This window comes from Simochromis diagramma, unplaced genomic scaffold (assembly GCF_900408965.1).
Source record: "Simochromis diagramma unplaced genomic scaffold, fSimDia1.1 OVJJ01000361.1, whole genome shotgun sequence".
NCBI classification, from domain to species: domain Eukaryota; kingdom Metazoa; phylum Chordata; class Actinopteri; order Cichliformes; family Cichlidae; genus Simochromis; species Simochromis diagramma.
In genome coordinates, this window is record NW_024386860.1 from 4,694,601 (window position 1) to 4,704,411 (window position 9,811).

The window sequence follows — 9,811 nt, forward strand, 5'->3', positions numbered from 1 at the left end:
CCTTTTTTATAGCTTTTATATAGTTTAGTTTATGACCTTCTGCTGCACTGGGGGGTCTTAACAAATTGGCAGATGCTGTCTAAAGAAGCAGTTCAACCTTTTGGGAAATTTTCTTTCTTGCTTAATGTTAGTATCAGTCTCTTTTTTACCTACAGTTTAAAGCTGCAGCCAGTTAACTTAGCAAATAGGAACTGGGGAACATATAGTATGGCCTCACTGTGAAACCTGACATTCATATCTGCAGAAGAAGCTGAGCTACAAAAAGAAAAAAGTGGCAATTTCACCTGCAGGTTATGTGTACAACTATTTTTTAATTATTAAATTACCAAATTTGGTTGAGCCTAATTTTAGAATTTGCATTTTCACAAAGGGGGCTGTCTTTTTACCTGGCTAGGTTCGAGATCAGTTCTTTGGAAGGAGAGTTAAATGAGACATAAAACACCTCTGACTTGGGCTTTAGCTTTTGTCAAGTCAGCTAAAGCCTCAGTCACACATACTAGAAATCAGCTGGCAACCTCCAGTTGCTAGGGAAAAATGTGTATAACCCCACTCAACTGGCAAGTGGTTGCTGGAGGTTGCTGGCTGTCATCAGGCGAGTGCTGCAGCAAAAACCTTGTTGTGATTTCTTTGGTGGCTAGCAGGTTGCACTTCCATGCCAGCTATGGTCATGTTCAGTTTGTATGGAAGACTCTTAGTGCTGCTTAGCAAGTAAATTGGGAATGTTGAAAACAAGTCTGCGCCTTCCATGTAAGCTACTGACGACTGCCGGTCACTATGCCTGTGTGACGGGGCCTAACGTAAAGAAAGCCTGCCTATGTTGAACTCGCCTCCAGTAATCCAGTAATGTAGTAATATAATTCTTTAATTTTCCACCAAACAAACTGGATATTACTCAATAATCTACAAACTTTATGTGCTGATAGGATAGGTGAATTCTGTTGTTTTTAGGGTTTCTGCCTTTATGCTAAGCTAACTAGCTGCTGGGTGTAGTTTTGCATTAAATGTACAGACCTGTGAAAGCCACACATCATCTAATGAAAGCCAATTTCCCAAATGGCACAAGTACAACGAATGTCACTGACGCTTTAACTGGAAAATCTGAACTAATGAAAGCTTCGGATCATGTAGCTGAAACCATAAATGTTGCTCTGAATGTCAGAATCAGAATCGCGTTTATTGGCCATGTATATGCACAGACACATACAAGGAATTTGGTTCTGGTAGATGATGGCTCTCAAGCACAGCCATGTAAATCACAACAACATGTAAAAAACACAATACACACACACACACACACGTGTATATATATACATGTACACATGCATACACATGCATACACGAACATACACAAAGCTGTGTAAACCAACCATAAATAACCAATCTAAATGTTATATACATAAAATACAGAATGAGAGAAATGAAGTGAAGTGAAATGAATACCACAGAATGTACATAAGGTACAGGTAAGGTTCTGATTCTGAATGTGTTTATTATTCTAAATCAGCGGTCCCCAACCTTTTTTGCACCACGGACTGGTTAATGTCCGACAATATTTTCACGGACCGGCCATTAAGGTGTTGCGCAAATAAATACAACAAAATAAAATGATACGACCAAGACAAAAAGTGTGGTATTTTTTAAATATAATAATAAACACGAATTCACTGTGTAATTGTGTTTCCTCCTGAAATGCGCCAACAACATTGAGAGTAACATCCACCTCTCTGATGCTTAATGCCCTCTGGTCGCTATGGTAACACGTAAATATTTCTTTCAAAATAAGACACACAACTACAACACGGGAAAAGACCCAGGGAAACCGAGTTAACGACAAAAACCCTGAAAACCATACATGTCATACCCGGGCCTCAACTCGCGGCCTGGTATTAAAGCGACTCATGGACCAGTACCGGTCTGGGGATTGGGGACCACTGTTCTAAATAGTCCTATATTATCTATATTATCTATACTATACGTAAAAGAGTCAATAATCCTGGTGGAGTTTATCATTGATTACACACGTGACCACTACAGTAGTTTTCGGTAATCAGGGTTGTCATCACTGTTTAAGTTAACGTGCCTCTGATGAACTGATAAAAACAATTTTATTAATCTGCAGTCATCCCACATGCATCCATATTTTTTGCCATGCCATGATTCACAGTTAGTGACAGAAAACATATGTGGCTCAAGAAAGACTACTGACGACATACTGTATATTTAACACCCAACTAAAGGGTTTTAATTTTTATTTTCTGTATGTGTTACTCTTTTGTTTTAGTAATATCCAAAGGGTTTTGATTGAACTTTTATGTTTCTTTTAGTTTTTTTGTGTAAATGCTGCACTTTATAGTGTAAAACAACCAGACACTGTCAGTACGTTCTGTCTGCTTTGTCACGCGGTTTGTCACAAAAAAAGGCCGACATAGCATCAAGCCAAATGAGCTGACGTGTTGTCTCTCTGAACTACTCAATAACTCTTATTAAACAATGTGTATCAAATAGACCAAAATCTGAAGACAAACGGATTGAACCGCTGGATCGAGGGCAAACGAGCTCTGTTTACCTGTAGCAAGAGACAAGGCCGGTGCTTCTCAAAAGTGTTATTTTACTTTTCTCTGTGTTTGTTTATGGCGACTGTGGAACCATTTTGAAAATGTGTTTTATTGTTTTAGCCTCTTTTTTAAATTATGCTGTAATAATAAAACATCTGACCGGGGTTAACTTTAATATATGTCGTTGGTTATTATTATTACTTTGTGTCCATTTTATTTGGATAATGGGTAACATTTCATACTCCTCACTGTAATCAGTGCACAGACTGACACTCTTACATGTTAAACATAACCCATACACTGTAAAAAAAAAAAAAAGAAAAAAGAAAAAAAAAGAATTCCATAGAAAAACAGAAAATGTCCTGGTAATTTTCTGCCAGTACATTTTCTGGGTTTTGTTTTTTTTTTTACAGAAGTTGAAGAACCTTTCCATAAATGATCAAATGGAAAATTCAGTAGATTTACAGTATACTCTCTGTAGTATTTATGGACATTTGCTTCAGTTATAAAATGGAAAATAATATTACCATTTATAGGCACCTCTTTTCACTGTAACTCATGAAATGTAGTTCTTTATATCCTTAACCATACATTTCTATACAATTACAAACTAATATACCATTTGCTCAAAAATTCATAAATTAAAACTTTTTAAATTAATCTGTGCTTAGTACACAAAAACATTGGTAAAATTAATGTTAAACAATCGTTTATTCTCCTCAAAATATAATGACAGCATCCAATCTCATCATAAAACAACTAAACAGCTAATACATACACAAAATAATGCACAAACTTTCAAATTTGAGCATTTTTATTTCCTTGAAATCAGTTTGCTGTCATGTAAATTTGTATATACATTCAATCAATTCAATTCAGGCAAGAATGTAGCTGTGTAAACCTCAAATATCTGCTCAGTTTATCAAGACATCACATATTTTCAAAAGCGCTCCGATGTTTTCGGAGACGTCAGTTACCCACCAGCTCGATAGCTAGCTGGGGTTCAAGGCTCACTAGAGCCGGTGAGAACACCGTTTTCACACCCACCGCCGTCTTTCGCTACTCAGGTTAAACATGATATATAAGTCACTTAGATAACTTACAAATGTTATTGTTTGGCTTTTTTCAGTATTTTATTTGTTCCTGAGTAAATCGGTTTGGCTGAGATTAAAGTTATATTTTTTACACAGCTGAATAAACGTCAAGCAGACAACTGATTATCAGAAGTGTGAGATGCTCAAGAATATACTCCGGTGTCCTGTTATATTTTAAATAGCAAGGAGGGTAGCAACTCCACCGAAACAATCTGCAAATGTCATTAAAATTTAATAAACTATCATCTCGTCTTTATTTTTAGTTAGCACCAGTGTTGGCCAAGTTACTTGAAAAAAGTAATCAATAACTGATTACTTCCCCAAAAAAGTAATCCCGTTACTTTACTGATTACTTATTTTCAAAAGTAATTAATTACTTAGTTACTTAGTTACTTTTTAAAAACACAATTTACAACCTGAATAGGTGATAAAGCGATAGATCTTTCAACCCATTTCTACTTGTTCAAGTTCAAATTCAAATTTTATTCGCCACATGCAGTGACAGGTTGCCCTGCAGTGGAATGAACCCGCCCCCCGACCATACACAACACAGACATCACAAGGGAATACAAGTCAGAGAACGGTTGCATTACAGAAAAGGCACTGAAATGTACACTACAATGGGAAAGTACAAGAGGAAAAAAAAAGACCTCTACTCATGCTGGGCTATAGAGGACAGCATGAGAACAGGAAACAAAAAAAACTCCTCTGCACAGAAAGCACATAAATGTCCACAATACAACATTATAGAGCACGTGACCAGCAACAGGGTTGGGTAGGGGATAAGGAGTAATCCCAGGTAACACAGCAGCCATCCTGCCACTGCGCCGACTCTCCAGTGCGGGCCCAGACCCGCCTCGTGTTCCCAGGAAGCAACAAGCATCGAAGGCATTGGAAGGGGAGGGGGGATGTGTGAGTGCTTATCAGTGTAAATGTATGTGTGTGCGTGTCCATAGTTCAGCTGAGACAGTGTCCTTCACCCTACCAGGCTAAGTAAACAGTCTACCAGCCAACCCAGGTGGCCTTGCATAGAGTGGGAAGAACAGTCAACACACAGTCGTTATCAGGGAGTTTTTGTTCGGCTCCAGCCTTGAGCCCACAGCTGGCGCCGAGGGGGTATCCGCATTGATGTTGATGTTGTTGATGTTGTTGATTTTTCTTTTATGCGAGCAGCTCATGAGAATTTCAAAGCTGTTCTTTAACACTCCGACACTGGTCTCTCAATCTCCCGTTGGAGAACCGCGAGCTTCTCCACGATGTTATCAAACTTACGATCCGTGGTCTTCTCATTCTCGTATGATGCATAATCCATCACACAAAATGTAATCAAATGGAAAAGTCTCTTTTTTTTTTAAACTTGTTTTATCAGTTTTAATCTTTTAACTTTATGCATCAAGCAAAAAATTAAATTATATGCACCATTCTCTGACTTGAAGAAATTAGTTTAACATTTAAACCTATTTTCTACACATTCCAGCACATAAAATAAAATATTTTTTGTGTTTACACTCAGTCTTTCAAATAGATGCAAGTAAAACACAGCAGAAAATAAATAAAGTCAAAGACTAGCGGTCCTTTTGCTCTATTTTCACCTGTAAAGCAGGAGTGGGGTAGGCAGAGGTTTGCCCTGGTGCAGGTGTGCCGCAGCGGTCAGTTGAAGAATCCGTGAGTTTCTCTGTGAATTTCCCATTACGTCGTTGCGCACTCGGTGCTTGTTTAGGGTTTTTTTTCGCTGTAAAAATAAGTTTTCTTCCCACGCACAACGGACACTACTGTTTTTGTCACTTTTTATGGAATCAAACTCAAAGTAAGGTCAGTACTTCCACGCTTTAAACGCTGCACGCTCATACTCTGTCCCGCACTCGATATATTATCCATTGTTGATCTGCACACAGCTGTTGTCACGAACGTTGCACTCGCCTACGTCACTGTCATGAGACATTCTCGCAAAAAAAATCACTGTTTTAGTAACGCAGCGTTCCTATGGGAAAGTAACGGTGATCTAATTACCGTTTTTGCGATAGTAATCCCTTACTTTACTCGTTACTTGAAAAAAGTAATCAGATTACAGTAACTGCCCATCTCTGATTAGCACATACCTTAAACACTTAAAGCTGTAAGCTAATGATAGTTATATAAGAGCAGATGCATGCTGGTGCAATAAGCTGCACTTTTACATCCAATGGATGCATGATCTGATTAGTTGACTAATCGCAAAAATAATCGGTGACTAGTCGACTATCAAAATAATCGTTTGTGGCAGCCCTAGTGTGATCACATTTGAAATAAGTTATATTTTTCCTCTGCAGTGTTGAAGAGTTGAAGAGCTATCATTGATTGAAGAGTGCTTCAATTAATGATAGCTGTTGATCCATTTCTCAAATAATCTCTAAGGATCTGAATTTTTTAAGAAAGAGACAAAATATCTGCTTATTAGGCTAAAAGCTTGATATAGATATTACGATTTATAATATGTCAGCATCCCCCACAAGGCATGTAAAACCCCTGCACACCAGCACTGCGCTTATACTTCAATCAAGATAAAGTTATTATTTATTTATTTATTATTTAGTTAGTTAGTTAGTTAGTTATAAGTATTATTATTTAATCACATTAGCACAACAGGGTCACAAAAATATACTCTGCTGTGAAGAAAAAAACATCATGAATACTAATTGAACTGTGATTTCACCTACTTGTTGTGAATAGTAGTATACTACTGATCGTTTTGATTTATTTAAGTGTACATACTAAAAATGCTGCTCAGCATTTCATAAATTATATTTTCAATAAATATTGAAGGAAAAACACAGTTACAGCGGGAATGTGTCTGTCTGCCAATATTTCACTAAACATTTCTATGTGCTATAAAATGGACAGAATTATAAATGTGCTGAGATGAAACTAAACTTTCAATAGTATTACCACTATAGTCTGTTAACCACCAAGTTAATCTATGTTGGTCAGCTAGGGTAAAAGTCTTTACTTTAGCAGCCTAAATCAGAGGCTAACATTAGCATTTATTAACATCAGCTATGAGGCTTAAACTCGTGTAAGTGTAACTTTGCCTGAAAACCTTCAGTACTTTCTAAATAAAAAGTTAAAAAACATGATTACGAACAAGCATCAGTCAGTAAAGGTCATGGGAAAAAATTCAACAACACTACACATGTTGATTAAAAATAAAATCATGCTGAGCGGTTTCTTGTTGCTGCCCCTGATTGAGGTAAAAATAAAACAAGCAACACTTAAAACATTTCTAAAAAAAAAAAAAAGTGAAAATAATTTTTTTTATGTGGAATTTGAAAATGTTCGGGGGGGGGGGGGGGGAAGGGGATTTAACAATACAGGAGAGGGGGTCAAGACCCTCACCCCAATCACCTTTCACACCCCACCTACCCCTCACTCACCCTCCCTCACCCCCATGACACCCACCAAAATGTTTTGATCAAAGAGGGAGGGGGTCAAGCTGGAGGAAATGGGATTTAAGGACATGGAAATATAGAAAATTCCTTCACATTTATACAGTACATTATACTGTCTTGTTACTGGGAAAAATTTATTCACAAATGCAGACATTTCTAAGAAAAAAATGTGAAAATATTTTTTTTATGTGGAATTTGAAAATGTTTTTTTATGCCAAAATGCCAAATTGATTTTAGCTAGCGTTAGCTGCGATTGTTAAACAGTTAACATGGTCAACCAAGAGCAGTTTGTCGGTTGACCCAATAAAGTATAAAGTTTACCTTACATAGTACTTACAGACTTATGTTTACTGTTTAATCTGTGTAATGTCACTTGGGTTTGCTGTTGCCATGCTCTGCGTTAGCTCTTTGTGTTAGCCTGCCGGAGCAGGCGCTGGGCTGTGTTTTGTCTGGCATGGATCTGCGGTTCACCCCTGCATACAGGTCATTTTATGCTCTTGAATTTTTTTCATGATCTGTTTTTTCATTATCTGGTCCCGGTGGCCTCTTGGTAGAGCTGGACCCCTCCCTCCTTGATCAACACTTTAGTTCGACCTGCCCAGTCTTTTGATGCGCTGGGAGAGCCCAGGGTAGCTGTAGCTCAGGTGGCAGAGCAGGCCACTAATCAAAAGGTCGGTGGTTTGATCCCAGGCTGCCTCCTGGCTGCATGCCAAATATCCTTGGGCAAGATACTAACCCCATGTTTGCCTACTGGTGGTGGTCAGAGGGCCCGGTGGCACCAGTGTCCGGCAGTGGCCTCGCCTCTGTCAGTGCGCCCCAGGGCGGCTGTGGCTACAATGTAGCTTGCCATCGCCAGTGTGTGAATGTGTGTGTGTGAATGGGTAGATGACTGAATGTAGTGTAAAGCGCTTTGGGGTCTTCAAATGCAGGCCATTTACCAGGCCATTTAGTCCCCATTAAGCAGAGATTTTTCAGATCAGCTTGTTGTCCTCTTCATCCTTCATATCTGGGAATTTGTAGATTTGTTTTTTATGAATGAAGTATAGACAGCAGTGTACTATTGTCTGACATGGATCTGCGCTTCGCTCTTGACTCAGGTGATTCAGGTGATTTTATGTATTTTATGCTCTTGAATGTCTTTCATTATCTGGACCCACACATATATACACATATGTATATATACACACACACACATATATATATAAATTACATATATATGTATATATATATGCACTCCCAAACAACCCGACTCCGAGAAGACCGAACCCTGGCGCGATAGGGGCCGCCTCCGGCCTCACACCTTCCGTGGGGTGGGGCCTCGATCAGAAGGACTTGGGCCCCCGATCGGCAATGGGCAAAGCGGTCTTCCATACGCCACATTTCCCACGCCCACCTGTCAGATGGGGATTCGGCGATGTGGTTCCCAGGCAGGCACCTCACGTCGCACCGGGCACCCCGGGCAGTCTGCGCTTGGGGCGACGAAGGCAGTGCCCGAAGGCCACCTGCGACTGCCCCAGCTGCGGAGACTCAGACGGACGCAGAAATAATAATAAATAAATAATGTGTGCAGTTATAACATAAAACACTAAGGTTGACAAAACGATGTACATATTTTTTAATGTTAATCCAGCAGGTTATTTTTTTCAGTGTAGACAGTACAAATGCCTAATCTGTCAAAAAATGTGGCAACATTTTCTAAATAACTATATATTTTTTTTCATCCAGTGTGAAGTCCTGACCTACAATCTTGATTATTCAAGAAAACGTTAAATCTGATCATGGTTGCTTGGTAATTAATAATTAATTAAGGTGGTATAAAAAAAATTGTAGATCATCTGTATGTCACATTATGACAAATGCACAAACTCCTTTTCAAAAAGAACTTGTGATACCAGCAATGCTTTTTAACAAAACACCTCATAACAACTCATAAACATTTTGGACATAAAAATTCACAAAGCTAATCAAGCATGTTTAAAGTTTGGTATACAAGGAAGAACCTAGACTAGTTATTTACAGTATCTATATAAATACTGCAAAACAGTTCTTGAACAGATTGATTTGGACTGACCTCTCAGGTAAGTACTGTATAATTACAAAATAAAGAATAGAATAGAATAAATAGTTCAGATCTTTGTTGTAAGCTAATAAATGCTAAAATAAATAAATAATGAGGTAATATGAACAGCACCTACAGATGTTTTTGATCTAAAAGCTGGTGCATTCACAAATTAGAAGTATAAAACTTCTAACTTGGTAAGGACACCGTCTGAAAGATGTTTTCAAAAGTTTAAAAAAAAACATCTTGAACGTATTTATAAATGTAAGATTTCTTAACAGAGTAATTGACAGAAGAATTGAAGTACACAGCTCTATATTAGTTTTTTACTTTAGCTGTCACAAATACTGTTTCTTCATTCCTCATAATTCCCAGTTTTTAAGGATAAATTTACATACATAATAATATAAATAAATTCTCAGATTTATATCAGACCAGCTTTGATTGGAGTTTGTCCGCTGTTATGCAATCCATCAGATTAGGTTTCCGTGTCATGATGAATGAGATCTGAAGGTAAAAGTGATCTAACCCTATACCTGATAAAGTGGCCATTGACTGTACATTCACGGAGTGAATTTCTTTAGTTTTACTCTGAACCTGTTTGGTTTGATTGCATAAGTCCCAGAACTTCTGTATTTGTAGTTAGCTGGCAATTGTTCTGTAAAGGCAAAACATCAA